Genomic DNA, 22,250 nt, shown 5'->3' on the forward strand with positions numbered 1-22,250 from the left:
ATGAAGGAACATTTATTTTTAAATCCTTTTGACTTGTTTCCCTGATCATTTCTTGCTACATTTTTATGTTTGAGGACCTAGGCATTAGGTTAACACTGGATAATTTCTCTTTATTTTTTTTTAAATATATGTAACTAATGATTTTTAACACCTCACAGTCTATAAACTATTTTGCTACTGTATTTGCTCAAATTACTCTTAAATTGTACTCAAACCAATTCTGAGCTCAGGTCTTTCATAAACACTTCTATAGAGCAGTCCTCACTTTGTGATATTAATACCAGTGGGACTACTTTGGTCAGACACTGCCAAGTGTGTGTGTGTGTGTTAGCTTGATAATTTATTAAAGCAAAGATAATTTATTAAAGCACTGTCACTAAAAAGTTTGGCAACAGTGACTTCAGAGATCTTTAACAGCTTGGCTTTTACAATAGGACAGTTAAACATAATGGCATGCCCCTGTCATTTACTAAGGATTTAAGAAAATTGAAGTCTTCCAGTCATGGAACTGATATTTAGAGGTCATCAATCTGTACTGTGTGAAAGACATTCAGGAATATTTTCTGAATCATGTTAGGAGAAAAATCTTACTATTAATTACCACAGTGTGACAAGCAAAGTTCTATTCAGGTTTTATTATTTCAGTCATGGATAAACTTCTTAAACTTTCATTTGTTCATTTTCACCCACTGGCAGCAGGCTGACTGCCATTTGCCTGACATAACCCGTTCTGCCCACACTCCTGGGTAATACCACCTGAGGTAGCAGAGTTAAGAATAGCACCAGGGAGAAAAAGATGGAAGGAAATGCTTGGATTAGCATGCTCAAAGCACACAATGATTGGGAGAAATGACATGCTGAACTTTGTTATTACATGATGCATTGCAATACTTTTCTCCTCTTATAGAGCTAAAGCTTTTGAAGGCTATACTGGAACTCCATGTCTGCTGACTTTAAAGACCTTGTGGTTTTTTGTTTGAGGGAGACAGGAGGAAGACCTAGGGTGTGTGCCCATGAAAGACCTACAGTGCATTAGCAACTACACTTACAATCTATCATTAAGAATAGACTCAGAGCTCTTTCATAGGAAGCATATTACAAAATAGGTAAAGGACCATACAAAAAGGTCTAATCAAAAAGATTTTTATGCTCATGTAGTCTCAAGAGTGAAGATGCATAGAACCAGATGCAGGACTTCAAAGAATGGGACAAATACTGGAGCTTTAATGGCAAAGTTCTCTCATGCCAAGAATGGTTTGTTAAAATCCTTGCACTGTAACTCTGAGATAAAAATCTTACTTAGATCTACAACCCTTTCTCTCTTCTGTCATAAGCTTCCTTGATGCCCACTGGAAAAGATAATTTTTTTAATGTTAATATACTTTAGATTAATCATAAAACATCAGTAGTCTTCAGATTGCACAGTTTGTCATTACCACACCAATATTCGCATTGTCATTATTCATTTTCATCACAATCTCTCCTTAAAAATCTGTATATTGGGCTGGTTCCTGCTTCTTTGCTTGCTAATGTGGATGTTTTCAAATCTAGATTATAAAAAGCAGCATTTTTTTATCCAAGTTATATGCAATCATGCTGCTCTGGCAGTTCTACCTATATTGATTACTTGGAAAGTAAGTGTCATGTTTACTCCTCCAATTGTGCTCTTTATTTGTGCTTATTGAGATTTTATTTATTTATTTATTTATTTTTCCCAGAATTCTCTAATATAAACAGACACAGTCTTTACTTTCAAATAAAAACCCACACTGGATCAGATTTTACTCCTTTGTTCACCTTTCTTTTAGAATTAAAATGAACATTTAGTTGCCGGCCACAATGAGTTATGTTGTGTTGGACTAAGGCCAATCCTTATTTTCTCCCCCTCCAATTGCATACATTATTCTCATGAATGGTTTGTAAGATAGCTTGTAAGATGCTCTGTCGAAGATAAAGGAGTGATATGGGCTTTTGCAAGAGGAGAAATTAATCTAGTCCCACTGCCAGACTGGCTGCCACAGATTGGCTCTGGTTCCCCAGAAGTCTTCCTGAGAATATCTTCAGGACCAACGAATGGGTGTAAATACTGAAGTTCTGCATCAATCCAACTAAAATAGCCATCCTTTCCTAGCTCGGAAAACACAAATTAAACAGCTGTCTGCCCTTTTGCTGACAACATTACAGCACAGAGGAGGTTTAAATCCTCTCTCTCCATGTCTCAGGTTCCTGCTGGATTTATGAAAAAGATAATTCTTTACCTGTGTCCTTTCCCAAGCCCTCCCTTGTGTCTCATTGTCTTTCCTTAGTTTCTAAAAGTATTTCTTTCCCCTATCCAACTCACACTATGTAGAGATAGAGATGCTGGTCTTTTAAGCACCTAACAAGCAACGTGCAGAAGACTATTTATTTTCTTACTAGACTTGTTAGCCGTACTATTTCTCCAGGGAAGTTACACATCTCAGAATGTATCGTTTCAAAAGCAGCAGAATTTGGCTGTCCCCAAATCTATCAAAACTGCAGCGCTATCAAAACTCATGTTGCAAATCTATCAAAATGCACATTGTGTCAAAAGATGAGAAAGGCAACAAACCAGTGCTTGTCTTAAAGGCTTAAGGGGAAGGGGAATGACATGAATACGGTCTGTAGAACAGAAGATAGTCACCATACATTTGCAATTCTAACTACTTCTTGATGATAAAACAAACAAAAAACACTGCTTTTTGGTATATTGCAGGTTTTCATCAGTGTTTTCTTCCACACAACTTAAGATTTTGTGATTTCAAGTAGTACATTTTGAAAGCACTGGGGAGAAAACATTAATACTACCAGAGAAAAAACATAATAATATAAGTTTTTAAAGGTGTTATGAAAGCAACTGTTAATTATATATTAGTCTTACATACAACATTGACAGATTACATTAAAAATTTTCAGAGTTTCATTTAGCAAGGTCTCATTTGTGTTTGAAGTGAGATGTTGCTAAATGGTCATAAACAGTCATCGCAATTTGAAATGGACCTTAGGACTGACCCTTAAGTTGCGAACAGAGAACAGTAATCTAAATAATGTCTGGCTCATATCAGATATGACATGTCTCTTTTATCACAGAAATAGAAGTAACTTGCTTGGTTTTCTTGCTCCATCTCTAATCTGATTCTCTCTATTTCACTCTTCCACTTCAGCATGTGATAATACAACAGCTGAATCTTTCTTTTCCAGTTCCCTACAAAAAGCTCCATAAAAAAAGCTCCCTAAATTCACACCAGTGCTGGCATTGTAGCTACCTCTCCTTCATCTCTCTTCTTCCTTCAAGAAGCAGGCGGAACCACTAGGCATTGAGGCCCTTATTGTGTTAATGATTTATTAATTGAAACATGGGAGCAGTAGATCCAGCAACATTTACATTTGCAATTAGGGAATCTGATTTTCCATAGCAGAAGTCTAATTTAATTATTTGGCTTAACTTAGAAATAGTCAGATGGCTTAGATATGAAAAAAATGGTATTACTGGGGGATACAGAAATCTAGAGAGAAAGAATCTATCCTTTTGTAGAATATGTTGAGCCAAATATGTTAAATCTATGCACTCTCATGACATAATATTTGGTCTTTCAAATGTTTCTATATATATATTAATTTCTATTTAAATTGATTACTAGTCAATTTAAAATACTAGAAATACTGATAGCTCTATTCTTTTTCAAACTTCATGTAAGTGATTTGGGACAGGTGGCTTGACCTCATGGTTTGGAAAGTTTAGGTAGGTAATTGGAGAAGGCTACATGATCACCAAAAATAATGCAACTATTTTCTGACTAACCTTTTAGACAAAAACAACATTATGTATGTGTGTGGCTTTATTTAAAAATTATATTTTGTCAAACAGCATTTCATACGCTCAGGATTGTGTGTTATGGAGAATAATAGGGGGAATTTGAGTATTTGAATAAGCAGAAGGACACATCAAAAGAAATGCAATGGAGACATTTTCTAGGCAAAGGTCTGAATGTACTAAATTCCAAAATATATTTAAATGTACTTGTTGCTTCTGTACAATATATTTTAGTGTATAACATATTTAGTACATCCTATATAATCTAATAAACTAATAATTTGTGTTTTAAAACTTTTTTTGGAATTTCTCATATGTATTTCTATATCTATATCCAAATATGAAAACATATAATATTCTAAAAAGCCTTTGTTTTTCAAGTAGTTTGTAGCTTAAACCCTTGCAACACAGCTGTATTATGTACAGCGCATCCCTACCAGATGCTACAGCCTACACATGGCAAGCAGGAGTTGCACTCTTAGAGAGTTTATTCTTTCAATGCTTAATTTTAGCACGAGTTTTCTTCATAGTGAAGAACAGTGCATGAAGAACAGAAGGCTTTTATAATACTTGTGGCATCTCTGTGCTCAGGAGTTCTGAGCAGCACACAGCAAATGGGAAGGTCTATCTCCCTCTTTACTATGGCCTAAAACATGGATGAGTATATAAATCTTCCTTTAGAAGACATTTCAGCTGCAAATTGTCAGGATATTTGGGAACTCATATGGATGAAATAAGAGCCAGATAACCACAGATATAAATTCCTAAAGCATATACCAGGATATGGGTGTCACCCTTGTTATGAAGCATATGGGAGGTAAGTTAAACTGAAGCACTTTCTCCTGCCCTAACTTTACATAGATCAAGTGCCCACTCAGAACTCTCATTTGGATTTTCATTCCAATTTTATTCTCCTGGCCCTCTTTCACATATATTGGACACCTCTGCCAAGTTATCAATGATGTTTATATCATAATTGATGTTGATGTTTACCTAGCAGATCCATAAATAGATATTTAGCTGCTGACTGAATTATAAGTACAAAGAGCAGTCCAAAACACCTCTGTCACCCCATTTTTTATATTGTCACATTCTCAGAAGTTCCCTTATTGTCTAAGCAGAGATTTCTTTGGACTTAAATATTTCAATTTGCCATAAAAACTATAAAGAAAAGTCTGAGAAAACCACTGAAGTTTTGATCTGTAATTTAATTATGAGATTTGATTTAAATTGATGGCATGTAGGTTGGTCAAAGTGGAGCTTTTGGAATTATCCCCTGCTTTGTATATGGAATACAATCAAAGCCTTAAAGAGATTAGGTTTGAATATTGAGAAGTCACAGACTTGTTTTATTCAACCTAATCTCTATAAAAGTATGTTTGGCAAGGTTATAAGTGGAATAGTACCATCTGTTTCTCAGATTCGAATCTCTTTTGTCTGGGTGATCTTTAGAAGGACCAAAGAATAGGGGAAAATGCTTTATTACACTGATTAAAATGATGTTTAGTAATAAAGCAAGATGGTGATGATGAAATTGATAAAAACAAAGTATTTAAACATCCGACTAACTGTATTACAGACCTATAGTATCTGTTCTAATCCTTCCCATACATAACACCTGGAACCTTGCTAGAAAAGAGTTTGATTAATATATAACATAAAACTTAGTCAATATCTTTTACATTTACAAGCTTTCAGAAGTTATTTTAAAGCAGTTATAAAGATGTTTTACTTGCTTATGAAATATCTCCCACAACAATTTCAGAGATATTTTTAACAAGCAGAAGTGAAAACCAAGATATTTATTCTTAAAGGCAACCTTTTTTTTTTTTTTTTTGCTTCAGCTTAAAAGAAAAACACTGATATATAAATAATATCTGTCTTTGCCAGAAATCAAACAAATCCACAGTTTATAGTACCTCTCAATCTGTCAAACGTAATTTTAAAGATTTGTTGGACTTTTTTCCTCCATTTGACAGTGATCAGACACCTAATGTATTCAACATGAATATTATCATATTTAGTACACCACTGCTCCATCATTTTGAATTATTTTTATTTTCTTATTAGAGATGGATAATTCCTAATTCTTACCAGTCAGTTCCATTATTCATTATTTATTAAGCTAGCTGAAAGTAACTGTGCACAAGTAGATGAGTAGTCATTTTGTCTGTAGTTCTTTTTCTCAAGTGACTGTCCTACATCTGTTCTTCATTAAAAGGCAGCCCTGCAATTCAGCCCAATTTTGATTTTGCCACCAGGTTATAACACATAATTTATCAGAGAAATTATTTCCAGCAGAACTGGTTGAATTTGTCCCCACTACAGATTCACCTCTGGGAAGTGCAAAAATGAATAAAAACAATCAAAAGCACAACAAATTTTCTTCTAAACATTTCCTTGCCACTTAGCAAAGGCTTGCAGGATGCAAGTTGAGGAAGCAGCCTTTCTGCTGAGTCCTGTCACTCAGCACATATGGACAGACCAACAGTATCCATTAGCATATCTGTTCCAAACGTCTTCTTCCTAGAAACTTGTATTCAGGTAGCTCAAAAGGTTTCAAGTTGAGCTCAAATGGCAGTAGGAGTAGAAAACAGTCATAACTAAAAACACATTAGAAAAAGAAAGAACAATACCTGCAACAACTTATTCTTAGGATTTTTGCTGAGCTTGTTTTTGCTAGTCTGCGGAGCTGGTGGCTGTCCTATACATGTATTTAAGACCACAGCAGGATTATAACAGAAAAGGCACTTCAGAAAGTCTTGGTTCAGTTCATTTTAGGCTATTCAAATACCATAACTAATATCTTAAGTGTCACCTGTGCTACCTAAGAGGTTTTGCCATGTTATTTTTTCCCCTAATGTATCTTATCAATATCATTCATTAAAAAAACAATTACTGTTTTATGACTGGTAAGAAGTTCAGGAAAATCCATTAAAGTTGAGATAATGGTACCTGATCTTTTAATATTTACAAATATTTTGTTTTTAATATCCTCCGTATGGATTGCCTTTTTTCTCCTTCTGTCTCTGTTCTTCTTCATCCAGTGGGAATGACTTTTGTTGTTGAATACTAATGAATCTGTGAGTGGTCCCCTTTACAATTGTTTGTTTTGAGTTATTAATTTAGTTTGAAAAACATCTGACCTGTGTTTCTGGCTGAGAGAAGGGAGCTTGGAGTATGAAATAACTGAGATCATATCATGTAGGCCTACTGAGAGCTAACAATGGAAATATGCATATGTATGTCGCAGAAGTTTATTGATCCATTATGCTCTTCTCACGGTTTCTTTGTGCTTTCCTCTTTGAAGCATCTTCTCAGCAAGAACACTTATCTGTATTTCTGTTACTTCCACAAGCTTTTCCATATCTCTAGTACCTTTATGAAATGCAGAAGAGAAACTAAACACCTGGCAACTCACCAAGCCAGAGTGACTGAAAAGCTGAAAAATTCCTCAGAGAGTGAGCAACATCTGTTTGATAGGCAGTGAAAAATAAACCAGCAATAAACTCATTTTAACAGCAAATAAAAGGTACATGGGACTAGGGGAAAGTTTTCTAGAAATGCTGATTACTCATATTATGCAATTAAATTGGCATTACCGTGTTTGACAGTCATAGAAAAACAATTGTGAAAGGCTTACGTGCTCAAAGAAACTGATCTAAGAACCTAATTTTCTACTTGCATAGAAAGAAAATCTACCTTTTCAAGTCTCCTGGCTATTTTCTCTGGCAAGAACCTATGAACCTTGTCTATTTCTATCTCAAGAACGTTGTAAAGAAAATACAGTACTCACTTGGGTCAGTAAAGCTTCTAAGCTTTACTAAAAAGGCAAAAAGGTAAAAAATTCTCCTTGTTTAATGAATAGAACATAATCAGATAGTTCAACATGACATTAAATGCAACTAAACTTTTTGTTTGCTTACAGCAAGTTTCATCATTATTCTAGATGAATTCATTGGAATTGGTTCGTATCCTCACCAATGACAGGGTGTAATCTAATGGAATGTAAATGCAAGTAGCTGTAAGTAAACAAGACAATATTTGTTTTTAAGTTAGGAACTTAAGACGCATTTTGAGCAATAACACAAAAATCCAGAATTCCTAATAAAGTAAAAAAAAACAATATAAAAAAGCTGATTTTATAATGCACAAATTCAGATCTTCTCTCTGTGCTGTAAGTTTGTAAGTGACAGAATTGTTCCCCTAAAGTTTCTGTTAATATGCTATGAAATACTGCTGAAAACTGGAAGAAATACTCTCTACTCCGCTGATACACCACAGTATTAAATTTATCAGATTTACACCCTTTGGGCTACACATGATAAACAGCAACAGTGACAAGAGTACTGCAACAGTTCAACCTTAAAGAAAAGCACATGTGCCTTATATGTGCCTGGATTCACCTAAAAAGCATTAGATCTTGGAAGCTGCACTCAGCAGATACACAGAAATTTACTCCTACACATCACAAGAATCTAAGACAGATGAACTACAGAATGCACATTTATCTTCTTTGTCCTGGGACATCAGTGATGCCTCTCAGAACTAAGCACCAAAAGGTGCTTTTAATTTCTTGACAGTCATGAAGATGTGTAAAAGCAGTCAAATGGGAAAAACAACAAACTAAAAAACAACCAACCAAAAAAACCCCACCCTGTTCTCCAGACATGCTTGTTGCAGTCTGGTCAGTCTGGAGGAAGAATCAATCCTTTACATTTATAGAGCATAGGTCAAATGCTGGTTCTTAGAAAATCATGCATTTTCATTCTATTGCACTTTTCACATCTATTTGGAATATCAGCTTTCATCACATTCAGTCGGGTGGGAGAGGTTCATACTGTAATATTGATTCTATTTTCATGGATTTAGGTTTTGCAAGGTTCTTCCTGTGAAAAATCAAAACTTAAAGCTAACCTTAGATTATTTTGAGTTCAGTAAAGGACTGTGTGCACCACATACACATTCTTATTAATGTGCGTATTGTAGTTGTTGGCAAATTTATAATACGATGATCTTGAATGTATTTAGGTGTTGTTTTTTTTTTTGTTTGTTGTTGTTTTTTGTTTTTTTTTTTCTTAAACACACAGTAATTTCCTTAAGCAAATTTTCAGCTTAACCAAACATAAGCTTATATTTTAACCAGTGTTAAGTAAAATCACACATAGGTGAAACGTTCATATTAAGGGTTCCAGTACAGTTCTCACTCACTTTTCTATACAGTGAAAGGTAAAGAAATTCACTTGATCTTATGCCTAACTTCAAGCATGTACATGTCCTCTGAGTCAACTACATGATTACTTCTTTAAGGCATCCAGTCACAAGGACTGATTTATCATTGTATTTTTAGATCACAGGGCATTACTTAATTATAAAGAAAACAATGTTTTGTTTTAATTACATACAAACTGCAAGAATGGAGGCTAAACTGCTTTGAGTTCATAAAGGTAGTTCTATTTCAAGAAACACTTCAGTTCCTAAAATTGCATGCTTTATTTTTCTATAAAATCTGAAAGTACCTATTAATGCTTATGTGAGTTAGTTAAAATGTTTTGTCTTACCTGAACCTACATTCTTCAGTGGTTAAGATCAAGATCTAAACTGAAAATTTTCTCCCGTCCAGTAACTGTGAGTCATTAAAACTAGTTACATGACTGCTTTAAGCTACACATGAACTTATGCTTCTTGCTTGTCTTTGGAAGCAAAAAATAAAAGTTATGAAATGGTTAAAAAATAAATGAATAAAAAGTCTCTCATTGACTCAATGGACTGAATCATCCAAAAAAAAAAAAAAAAAAAAAAAAAAAAAAAGGTCCAAATTAGAAGATGAAAAGTGAGATGAAAAAGCATGCAAGAAGTTTGTTTCCATTACAAGCATTGCTAGCTGCCTGCTGGAAGAAGATACTGGACAAGTAGCACAACTCTTTTTGTCCTAGAAAAGGCAGAGTGACTCGTGGATTCACAATGCCTGTTGCTATTATGCAAGGGTAGATGTAGATCTAACAAACTAATCCTATTCAACTCCAGTGATTTAGAGTAAAGCACAGAGTATAAATGAAGTGTCCTCATTGATCTGTATCTGTTATTTAAATATTATGAACAGAACCAACAGGTTTTTTTTTAGTAACTATATTATCATGAATGATTCTGCAATACGCTAAAAAAACAGTAAGATACTGACTGCCACTAGATTCCACATACTAATATCTGTCCACCTTACAGAAAGCTCCAAAATATATATTTGACTTTTCAACATAAAACTAATTCAATTTTTATAGGGAGCGTATGGCAGATGTTGTTAAGACAAGTTTCTTTACGTTGCTGATATGTCTTAATTCTCTTGTTACTCCACTTACCATGCCTAAGACTGTTGCTATTGCTACATGTCACTGTTCTGATTTAAGAACTCCAGAGAACTCAGACACATAGATGGTGGTTTTATTCTCTTGAGAGTTTAAAAAAAAAGATGCCATTTAACTTCACTGGATGAAAATACCACCAAAGACAGAGACACTAAACATATGTGACATTACCCTTGAAAAGACAACTAATTACTACCATAAGTGCCACTCACACACTAATATGGTAGAGACACTTAACTAATAATGTGATAATGTAATAATAGACCACCAATAGAACATACAGAAATTCACCATTAGACTGGAAGAAATTTATTAAACAATTACTACCTTAAAAAACCTACATGATTTTATATATTTCTTTGACATTCAGTGTGCTTTAATTTGAACTCTTTCATGGAAGATTCCCCTTTGCTTGCAGATCTGAGCACTGATACACACCAAGCCAGTTGGCAACTCCCTTTGACTTCAGCAAGGTTTGAACAGAGTTTTAAGATGACAAAGAAGTGTTTTTCCTTCTCATGAAAGAGAAGAAGAAATTAATTTTATCTCACAGCAGGGAGAGCTTACTTGCACCCTGTTTCTCTAAACCTCAAATGCTGTGGCATAGTCATGCTCACAAAGCCTTGTACTACAAGTTCCAGTACATGCTGGGCTGCAGGAAGCACTCATGGCTCCACACATAGCTCTGACCCACTTTATGAATATTTACATACACAGATAGATACTTAACTGGATATAACTACATTGTCCTGGTTTCAGTTAAAACAGAATTAATTTTCTTCCTAGTAGCTGGTGGAATGCTGTGTTTTGGCTTAGGATGAGAAGAGTGCTGATAACACCCCGATGTTTTAATTGTTGCAGAGCAGTGCTTATACCAAGCCAAGGACACCTCAGACTTTTGCTCTGTCCTGCCAACAGGCAGGCTGGGGGTGCAGTAAGAGCTGGGAGGGGACAGACCCAGGACAGGTGACCCAAACTAGCCAAAGGGGTATTCCATACCATCTGACGTCATGCTAAACAATATATAGGGGTGGCTAGCCGGGGGGAGGGGGCCGGACTGCTCGGGGTTAGGCTGGGCTTCGGTCAGCGGGTGGTGAGCAATTGCATTGTGCATCACTTGTTTGTACATATTATTATTATTTTCCTATTATCACCATTGTAACATTATTGTTATTATTGTTATTATTATTTTGTTATTATTATTTTCCTGTCTTATTAAACTGTCTTTATCTCAACTCATGGGCTTCACTTTCCATTTCTCTCCCCCGTCCCAGAGAGGGAGGGGGGAGGGTGAGCGAACGGCTGCGTGGTATTTAGCTGCCAGCCGGGTTAAACCACGACAGTCTTTTTGGCGCCCAACGTGGGGCTTCTTCAGCACGACCCACCTCCTCCTCGGATGACATCCCAAAGTATTTGCCTTCTGGCCAGTCCATAATCACTTCCAATATTCCTGGGCGACTGGGGTTTCCTATTCGAGCCCGTTGAGTAATCAGTGCAACCCACTTGCTCCACGTAGCATCAGTTGCATGATGCGTAGAAGAGACTCTTCCCTTGAACATCCAGCCTAGTACTGGCAATCGGGGTGCTAGGAGGAGCTGCGCTTCAGTACCGACCACCTCCGAAGCAGATCGAACTCCTTCATATGCTGCCAATATCTCCTTTTCAGTTGGAGTATAGCGGGCCTCAGATCCTCTGTATCCCCGACTCCAAAACCCCAGGGGCCGACCTCGAGTTTCCCCAGGTTCTTTCTGCCAGAGGCTCCAGGTGGGGCCGTTCTCCCCGGCTGCAGTGTAGAGCACATTCTTTACATCTGGTCCTGTTCGAACTGGCCCAAGGGCTACTGCATGGACTATTTCCTGCTTGATTTGTTCAAACGCTTGTCGTTGTTCAGGGCCCCATTCAAACTCATTCTTCTTACGGGTTACTTGGTAGAGCGGGTTTACAATCAGACTGTAATTTGGGATGTGCATTCTCCAAAACCCCACAACACCTAGGAAAGTCTGTGTTTCTTTTTTGTTAGTTGGTGGAGACATAGCTGTTATTTTGTTGATCACATCCATTGGGATTTGACGACGTCCATCTTGCCATTTTATTCCTAAAAACTGGATCTCTCGTGCAGGTCCTTTGACTTTATTTTGACATCACGTTTGTGGACATTAAGAATGGAACAGCAGTAGAACTACCTTAGGCCACTCTACTAATGGCCAGGTTGTTATTTCTATTGCAGTTCTTCAGAAGAAAAAGATGAAAATATGGAAGACTGGCATCACACCATGCCCTGAACCTCATTTATGGAAGTTTAAATAACTCAATACCCGGAAACACAGCTTTCTCATCCAGCCAAGATTATAATGGTGTGCTCACACAGCAGATTTTGAAATTTCAGTGTGTGACTTGCTTTGGTTCCCTTCAGTGAAAAGCATCATAGAAGGGCATAATATATAACATGTAATCCCCTTTTCTCAGCCTGTATTCAAGAGCTGCTAGAGTTTTCCCCAGAAGTAACTGGAGAGACTCAAAACCAGTAACATCTCAAGTACCCACCAGGAAGACCTACTGAAGGTTACACAAGAATGAGCGATGCTTCTTCAATAAATTAAATGGGCTTAAGAAGGATATAATTGGATGGAACAGTAAAAAATAATAAAACATCTACTTAAAGCAGACTGAACAATCAACTGTATTCAAAACTACTCTCTTCATATGTCCCTCCAATTATATTTGTGATTGCTTTTTGCTTTCACCTACAACTTGGAGACTTTTCTATAACTAGAAGTTGCAGTTTTGGCTATTGTTCTGTCTAATGTTTCTCATTCAGAGGTCTACAGACAGGCAGAATTTTAAACTTAATGCAATATTTCACTTTTAAACATACTTCACATCTGATATGTAAATGAGGCCTGGCTAATCCAGTTAGCTTCTCATACTCTCCACAGGTTACCAACAAAATGTTCCCTCTTATTTCACTTTTGTTTCTCATGAAAGAAGAACAGATCAGCATTTTTTCTTATTTATCCACAGGAATTAACAGTAGGTTTGTTACTCTTGACGTCCTCTTTCACATTGCTAGCATTAACTCACTTAAATAGTCAGAAATTTATAACATCTTTCCATACAGTTTTTTTAACACAACATTCTTAAATAAGATTTTTTTTTTTTTTTCAGAGAAATATGCTGATTTTACTTCAGTCACACACACAAAAACGTATATATACATGTATATATACATGCTTCCTGTAGAACAGGAATGATGGTTTCTGTGCTACGCTAAAATACCACAAATAGGTGATGTATTCTAAAACAGAACATCTTTTGAAAAGAAGCTTTAAGATTTACAAACAAAATGAGAATTTGAGACTTCCATATGATCAATCCCCTTTTTGAGTAGCACTGTTATTCACATAGAGATTTGCAAGGGTGTCTTTTAACTGAATGTTAGTTAGAACACAGGTTTTTACTCTGATAATCCTTTTCTTCATGGGACATCCTCTGTGTTTCTTAAAAAGAGCAATTTTCAGGTCATTTTGTCTTCAATTTTTAATTTACTCCTAGCTTCCTCAAAAATGCCAGATTGTTAGCCCTTCGGTGGTTAAAGATTTGCTCAAATAGTGTTTCAGAATCAAAACCATAATTGATATAATTATGATTTTGCCAAGTAAATAACAATGTTTATTTACACTCCAGCTGTCTCATGAGAATAACATGTAATTACCAAAATCTGATATTTTAATTTAATATCTTCACTGCAACAACACATTGAGTTTATAGCGTTACAAAAATTAATGAGCTTTGGTTTGAAAATTAACTTGAACTGTAAATAATTAAGCATCTCCATATCTACACGTCCACGGGAATTTGTTACACACAGTAGGAAAATAGTCTGTATTTCATCCCTTAGCTTGTCACTGCAATACACAGATTTTGAATATATCTTTCACAGATTTTTAGTGCATGTGGTAGGTATGTGGCTATGCTACATATAGCATGGACTTTATTTTTGAGCCTATCAAATTGATAGGAAAACAAGGAAGACATTTCTACTTTTCACAAAACTTAATTATCTTCTGAAGAGACATAAATTTTAAATAAATGATCTTACTCACTACCAAGAGTTATATAATTTTAAAAATCAGTGCCAAATATATTTTTAGTCCCCCATTATGATAGAATTTTCCATGTTTCTTTTCCTTTTCCTTTAGTTTAGAAATACAAGTTTTGTGTTCTTGTGCACAACAGAAAAATCACTTTCTATTACATATTTTTTATTAGAGAGATGAGTAATATTGTTTAAATATAAGGTTTTGCCACAAGGGACCAAATACACTGTTCTGCCACAGTATCTCCTATCTCCTGGCTTCCATTTCACCATGGTTTGAGATTTAGTCACACTTCCTCTCCACAATATATTACAGTCATCATACTGTTACCATACAAATGCCATTCTGAGAAGCTCCAGGCAGTAAATGTTGGCTAAGAGACACTCTGATATCAAACACTTAAATGACAGTTCCAAGGGGGAACAGCCGGGAACTTTTCTGGAATCAGTATTTCACATTTCTGGACAAACTCATTTGAAACCAATTTTCCTGACCAGATTTAGTGCCCAATGGAGTATGCCTAAACACTGTTAATTATAAGGCAACTGCTGAATAAAATAGTAGTAGCATCTCTACAACAGACTAACAATGACAACAGTACCTCTCAAACATTTACCAAAAGTAAAACATTAACCAAAGTTTCTCTCACACAGAGAGAAACACGAAGACATGGACCAACTATGCACTGAGAATTGTGTCTGAATCAGTATTTCCATTTTATGTCAATATTAGGAAAAAACTGAGTCCTTATGGTCTTAAGCTTTAATAAGAATTCAAAACATTGGCAGGGGAAAGATTAAATGTATTTCAGATTCAGCTAGCAATAGCACTAGGGTTATTTGGAAACTTGAGAACTGGGTTTTGGATTTCCTTACAATGGAAAAATAGCAGGAAAAAGAGATAATAGATGCATTTCTATAAACCATTATGAAAAACATTTACAAAAAAATCTCCCAAATCCTTCAAGAACAGGACGGATGCAAAAAAAATTGCTGTGATGATAAATATTTATTTTTTGCCTATTTTTGTGAGCCCCTGTATAACAGTTTCAGTTTGTAAACCACTACCTATGAAAATATCTTGAAGTACTGAATGTGCCCAGAAGGCATCAGACAAGCTCTTCAGGTAGCATATATCACTGGATATCACTACTGAAACATTATTACAAAAGCCAGGGATCTTGGATCTCTCTCACCAATATTCTAAGTATCTAAAAAAAGAGGGGGAAAGGCACTGCTTGCAGTATTTTTCTTTTACATATTCAGCCTTAAGTATTCTGAATTGTTAATGTTGAAAATAATTATGCTTTGAAAGAATATTTTGCAGCAGAGGGTCATAATATGAAAAGTGGAATGAAAAGAAATAGAAGCATGGTTATTGGCTTAATTCAGAATATTGTTTTGAGAAGATGAAAACAAAGTAAGAGTTAGTTTTCATTTTTAATTGTTGATTTAAACTTTATTTCTTCTCCATATAAATTGCTTTAAGGTAAAGCTAAGAAAACCAACTGTAAGCAAGTATTCCACACTGTTATCAAATAGACTTTTAAAAAATATGTAGTATTAATATGTTATATTAGCAAATGAGAATTAATATTGTCTATCCAGAATTACAATAATTAAGATACAGACAAAATTTCAAGATATTTTTGGTATTAATGGAATTAAAGCTATCCATTTTGATAATTTAAACAATGGCTACTTTTTCAGGATAACTTATAAATAATTACCCTGCTTTACAGAGGCAATTGTTGAAACCAAAGAAATCTTCACAGAAAATACAGTCACACGTCACTAGCCAGAACAAAGGCATATGTAAAGCATGAAAAGGCATAGGGGCTTCATTAGTTATTAATTTGTGAAGTGATGCATGCTTGTGAGAGATGTGGAAAGACAAGAAGCATTTATGTGAGACAGGAATGAAAAGAAATGCTACAGAGAAAGGGTAGAAAACAAGAACACAACCTGAATAAGCAATGCAGCTCTGATGTTGAAAAAAAAGCTTAGATTTTTAAGCTGAAATTTAGCTTAGGTTAGATAAAGTAGATTTTGCATATTCTTTATCAATAAACAGGAATCCATTAAAATATTCACTTTTTTTTTTTTTTTTTTTTTTTTTTTTTTTTTTTTTCCCTCAGTCAGTCTCTCCTTCCTAAAAATGCAACAAAATACTACATTTTGGCTAACCATAAATAATGGGAGAAAAGAAGGAAAAGCATACTCCCTAAAAATAATATTTAGTGACTGTGGAATTTTTCCATCTAATAGTAGAAAAAAAAAATAATCACTCACATTTCACCAGCAGTATGTTTCTTGTTCTTTAATATACATTATTTTGATTTTTCAGTCCAGTAAAATAACCAAATAGCTAACAAACAGTAGATGGTACAACACTGTCCATTTATCTTATTGCCAAAGTAAGAGAATTTCTATTGCTTTTCTGATACTGTTTTTGCTGTTTCCAATTTGCTAGAATATTTCTTCTTAAAAGGCAGAAACCCATGCTACCAGACCTCAGTTATCTTTCACATAATCTCTACTCTAAAATTTATTATGAATTCTATTTTTTTTTTTTCCCAAGAGGTAGTTAACACTGTTCTACTGAATAAATAATTTAATAAAGGAAAGAGAAATGTAAATTAACATTGTAATTTTTATTCAATTTTAGAATAATATTTTAGTAAACTAATGCTTTGAGCTAGTTGACAGGAATGTGGAATTAAATACTTGAAGGACCTAATATTTAGACCTACATTTCATTGAACGTAATATATTTTAATTTATTTGAAATCCGTGTATTGATTGTACTACAACCTAAATGGAACAACACTTTATCAGACATTTTCACTTTGTTTTCTTTCAAACACAAAGGCAAACAGAAAAGAAAATGTCCTTCAGCACAGGTGCGTTTTCTGCCAATAATTCCAAATTCAGTTGAGGAAGTAGCATAAATTTAGCCAAAGCTGGAGGGCTTAGGACAGAAAAATCACAAGCTCAGGCTCACAAGTAATTCTGATTCTTCACTGCATTGTCAGAAGTATCAAATGCATAGAAAGCTACTAGCTATTTACATAGCAATTTAGCTAAGCACAACATGCTGCATGACTGTGATCTTGTCTGAATGAAATTGGCTCATTAACCAAACCCATTTCAACTTGTTCACATTACCAAAGTCAAGAACAAGCACAAATATGAGCTTTGATGAATACATATATATTTATTTTTTACAGGAAGGGTTGATTTGACTAACCATTCCTATTGTTAACATTTAGTTATTTTTAAAAAACCTTTTAAGTCTTACAAGCACTTTATCAAAATGACTGGCATTTCCTGCTCCTCTTTGCCTAGTCTCCCAGCAAGTCAGAGGGGCTGTATTCTACCTCACTAACTCAGTCTGTGCTTTTGTTTGTCATCTGACTTTCAAAAGACTGTCTGCTGACACACTGGTCTCACCCACTGTTTTCTGTGAAAATCAATTTATTACTTGGCATGTTTGTTTGACAATCAAGTAATAAAGCAATATTTTCAGCAAAGACTGTGGTGGAACAAAAATCTCTCTCTCTAGCTGGGAGCTGCATAATTGATTAGCAAGAATAAATGAAACACAAAAATCCCCTTCAATTCAGCACTAGTATTTGAGTTACAATTTGTCACCTGGGCATCAGCAGGGGAAAGTGATTCCATATTCACTAATCTATACTTTATATTTGCTAGGAATGGATGAAGCACTCTGTCTTCCCTTCCTCTACTCTTCCCTGCCAAATCAGGCACACATAGTTATAGATATTAAATGCAATGACTGAACTTAGTGTGTAATGAAAACATGACAGATTATGTATGTGATATCCAAAGCAGTTATGAAGAGACAGAATTCTCTTGATAGGTTAGGATTCAAATTTCCTAAATGGGATGTTAGGCATGTAGAATGACTGAAGTCACAGTCTCTGATCCTGTTACTCTATAGTAACACTGAACATTGGTAGCTACCTAAATTCAGTAGTACTTCCATAACAAGCCTTATATTTACCTAAGCTTCTCAACAATCTAACTGCAGGTGTACCTGTTCCCCTTCTAAACTCCACAGTAATCAGTGTTTCCTCAGAAAGACATATGAACATTGCTTACAATCTGCCTGAATTGTCCAAAATATAATGTTCTTAAAGTAAATATCTGTCTCTCCCCTTCCACATTCTTGGAAGTTTGAGGAGGATAAAGAAAAGACTTGGGAAGGCGAACAGAACAAAAGTAACAATGGTACATTTCCCACCTGCCACACATGCCTACACTTGCAAAACATCTTGGATCAATGACTGGCTCCTGTATAGTCATAGGACATGCTATGAGCCAGCCTCGCTGAAGCAGCCACACAGCAGAACAGGTTTTGAATATAAACTACACTATAGACTACAGTAACTCAGGTGTGTCTAGTCTCATTGTTTAACAGTGCAATAGTGTAGGCTAAGAAAGTATGTGGTAAATAACAAATTGAGGAATAAAACATGAAAGTATCGGAAGTAGCAGAGAGGTGAATGGATGGCAGGTAAGAAATTAACTGTGATGCGGATAGTCCAGATCAACTTTATGATGCAATGTCTGCATGCAGACAGGGGAGTTGGTGGAAAATGATGGCATAGGAGAAACATGGCAAGGAATTGGACTACAACAAGGAGATATATGCACAAGACCTGTACCAGATAGAAACAAATCTAGTTAAAAGACTGAGGCCAGAGCATGTTAACTACTACTTAGCAAAATTTCGCTACACTTCTAACTGTGTAGGAACATATGAAAACTGCTTATAATTAATAGTATAGGCAATGATTGTATTTGGTTTGTGTATATAAATCTGTAACAAAAAGCACTAGCTCTGTTGATCACCCTTTAGAATAGGGGACGTAGAACTGATCACTGTGGTATATGAATGTATTTTTCTAAAGAATTAAAAAAGTCTTGGAGTCCTTTGATACAAATCTACAGTACTCATACATAGACTCTAGGGTCAACACTTCAAAAAACGCCTCTGCAGTCTAGAGGTAAATCCCAAACTCATTTATCTGGCTTTCAGAGATAACTAGCCCCCACTGAATTCAGTGACGATGTTGATAGGAAAACTCAACCAATTAAGAGCTTGAATATAAAGCCAGAATTCCAGCTTTAGGCACCTATTAATGCTTTTAAAACCTTAGCCTAAAATGTGTTACATATTGTTCTGCCCTGGTAGGGCCACATATTCTAAATGACATTTTCTGCAATCTTTTGAAGCTGTTTTTCAATGCCTGTTTTCCATTATAAGATAGATATTTTGATGAGTGAACATAACATTTTTACATTTGTATTTTTAATACTAGAAATCAGTTAGTAAAACAATGATTTGAAGATGGTATTAAGCACCCTCTGTGTTTTCCCAAGCTTCTGTACAGTACAAGCTGATGTGTGATAGACAGGACAGGAAAATCTGAGTTATTTTGAGACGCTAGAAGGACATAAATTTAATATGAAGTATTGTTATAGAAAACTAAGAAATCACATTTCAGACAAAAATATTATCTATCATTCTGAATAAAATTCTGCACTGAATTCTATGGAAAACTTGCACTGGTGGCATTTGAAAATCATTTTATTTTTATTACAAATAAGGCAGCCTGAAGAATATGTACCAACACTCTAAAAAAACAGAATAGTCCAGTATGCTTTAAATCCTCTCTCAGTCATGCACATCCTGTATAGCTACTCTAACTTCTGTCAAAAAAAATACCCCCAAAAATGTTCTTATTGAAATTCTGCAACAATATCAAAATTTGAACTTTGTTCCCTCACAGATAACTAGAAACAGTGACTCCTAAAATGACAATTAGTGTACATGTGCAGAGCACTTCATCAATGTTTTCTGACATTGAATTGAAGTTTTATTTATAAAAAAAATAAAAATATTTGATTCCTCTGTTGTGAAATAAAGAGTTATAGGAAAGCAATGTTCACGTCTCTTTCAATCTTTTTACACAAACACTCTCAATATGAGATTTTAAAAGCTTTCCTTTCCTTTCCTCTCCTCGGTACTATCAGAATGTGCTACTCAGCCAGTTTGGAGCAGGGTGTCAGATCAAATGACCTTCAGAAATTCCTTTCAACGTATACTGTAATTATACTTCCAGGTGATTTATTTCCACCTGGTAGGGCAGCACAATGGAATGAAGCTCCTTCTGCCCGGTTAATACAAAGCTTTGATCAAGTACAGCAGTATACGTGAGCTTTGTGCTATTTAAATTTGACTATTGCTATTGATCCTAGTGCTAGGACAAAGGGCAATAGGAGAAATAACACAGAATTGGATATTGAAAATTGGATGTCAATTATCCACAAACGTCAAACCATCTCACACAGAAGCAATAAGTTTCAATTAATGTCTGTATCTCTGTACAAGAGTAATTTCTCCTCTCTTTATATAAAAGGACAGAATAGACAGTATGAGAATGCTTTTCAGTTACTCTTCTATTTATACTTTTCACTTTGGCCTTTTTTTTTTTTTTTAACACATATATAGTGGGGCGTAGTAGGTAAGGTGCAGATGGATGCACCTGGGACTCTGGGGAGAAAAAAAAAGGTGAAGAGTATTTTTATATATGATTACCATTAAATTAATAGCAGTGTTCCAGAACAGATACATAACTCAAGTTGTTTGGTTAAGCCCTTATTTCCGATTTTTCTTGTATTTAGTGCTAGCAAGATACAGTAGGGATTAAATTCAATGTGTTAGATTAGAAAACTATTCCAGTTATACCTTCAGTAATCAGGAAGTCTACCCCACCTCCACTTTACAAAAAAACGTGAACAAAAAATAACTCTCAATGGAATTGAGTTTATATCTACATATTATTCAATTTGCTTCTTTTATGCCTTTAAAGTCAGTATGAAAGCTTAGTGAGCTTATCTGATTTTAATATCTGATCATTAGATACAGAGGATGTGAATCAGACTTACAGATGTTAGCAGTAGGAAAGAGAGGGGAAAAGGGAAGCTGTCTTTAATGTGTGCATAATTATGGTATTAATATCAAAGACACTAAGAGTTAAAAGGTAGTCCATAACCATAAATGCAGGAAAAAATAGCCATTTTGAAAATTTGGATATATTTGAATGGCCATTTAGAATGATGGCCAAATCTCTAGGAGAAATGTATGAATGTTAAAGAACTTGTACAGAGCTGTCTTCTGATTGGTAGGGAAAAGTCCAACTGTAATGTTTTGGAACATTCATCAAAAACAGAAGATATCAACATGAGTCGACGAGATGAAATACATATGCCAATGAGAGCTCCCTCCATTTCTAGGTTACTACTGTCAGTTTTCACCTCCCCTGTGCATTTTTCATGATCTCTATTCATGGCTTCTTATCTATCTGAATGTGGGTGGTGGTGATACTGTAGGAATCAAATTAGAGCTGTCTGCTGAAAAAAGAAAACTGTGTGAGGACATGGAAAGAACTGAAACTTCCACCTGCTGATTACAACTGGGTGTATACCTATATCATTACTCATTATTGTATCAGATAATACCCCTCATGGCAAGAAATATTCACAGACTGTACATGTATGTATCATAACTTGAATCTTCAAAATGGAACCTAAAACACTTTCAAAAATTAGGCCCTGGTAGAAAAATGTAAAAACATTGTATTTTACAACAATGCAGCCTCATTATTTGATTTAGAAATGCTTGTTTCCACAAGGATTGGAATACCAATATTAAAAATACATACATCTATGTACTAGAAAGGCCAGAATAAAATCCAAAAAATGACATCCTTTTTTAGGATAGAAGAATAAAACATGGAAAATATGTAATACTTATATTGTAAATATATATTGCAAATATGTATTGCATATAAATAAATATATATAGCTATATACTAATGCAACTTCTAAGAACAAATTAATTTGAAAACAGTGCAGATAGAAACATTTA

The sequence above is a fragment of the Aythya fuligula genome, chromosome 12, assembly GCF_009819795.1.
Source record: "Aythya fuligula isolate bAytFul2 chromosome 12, bAytFul2.pri, whole genome shotgun sequence".
NCBI lineage: Eukaryota > Metazoa > Chordata > Aves > Anseriformes > Anatidae > Aythya > Aythya fuligula.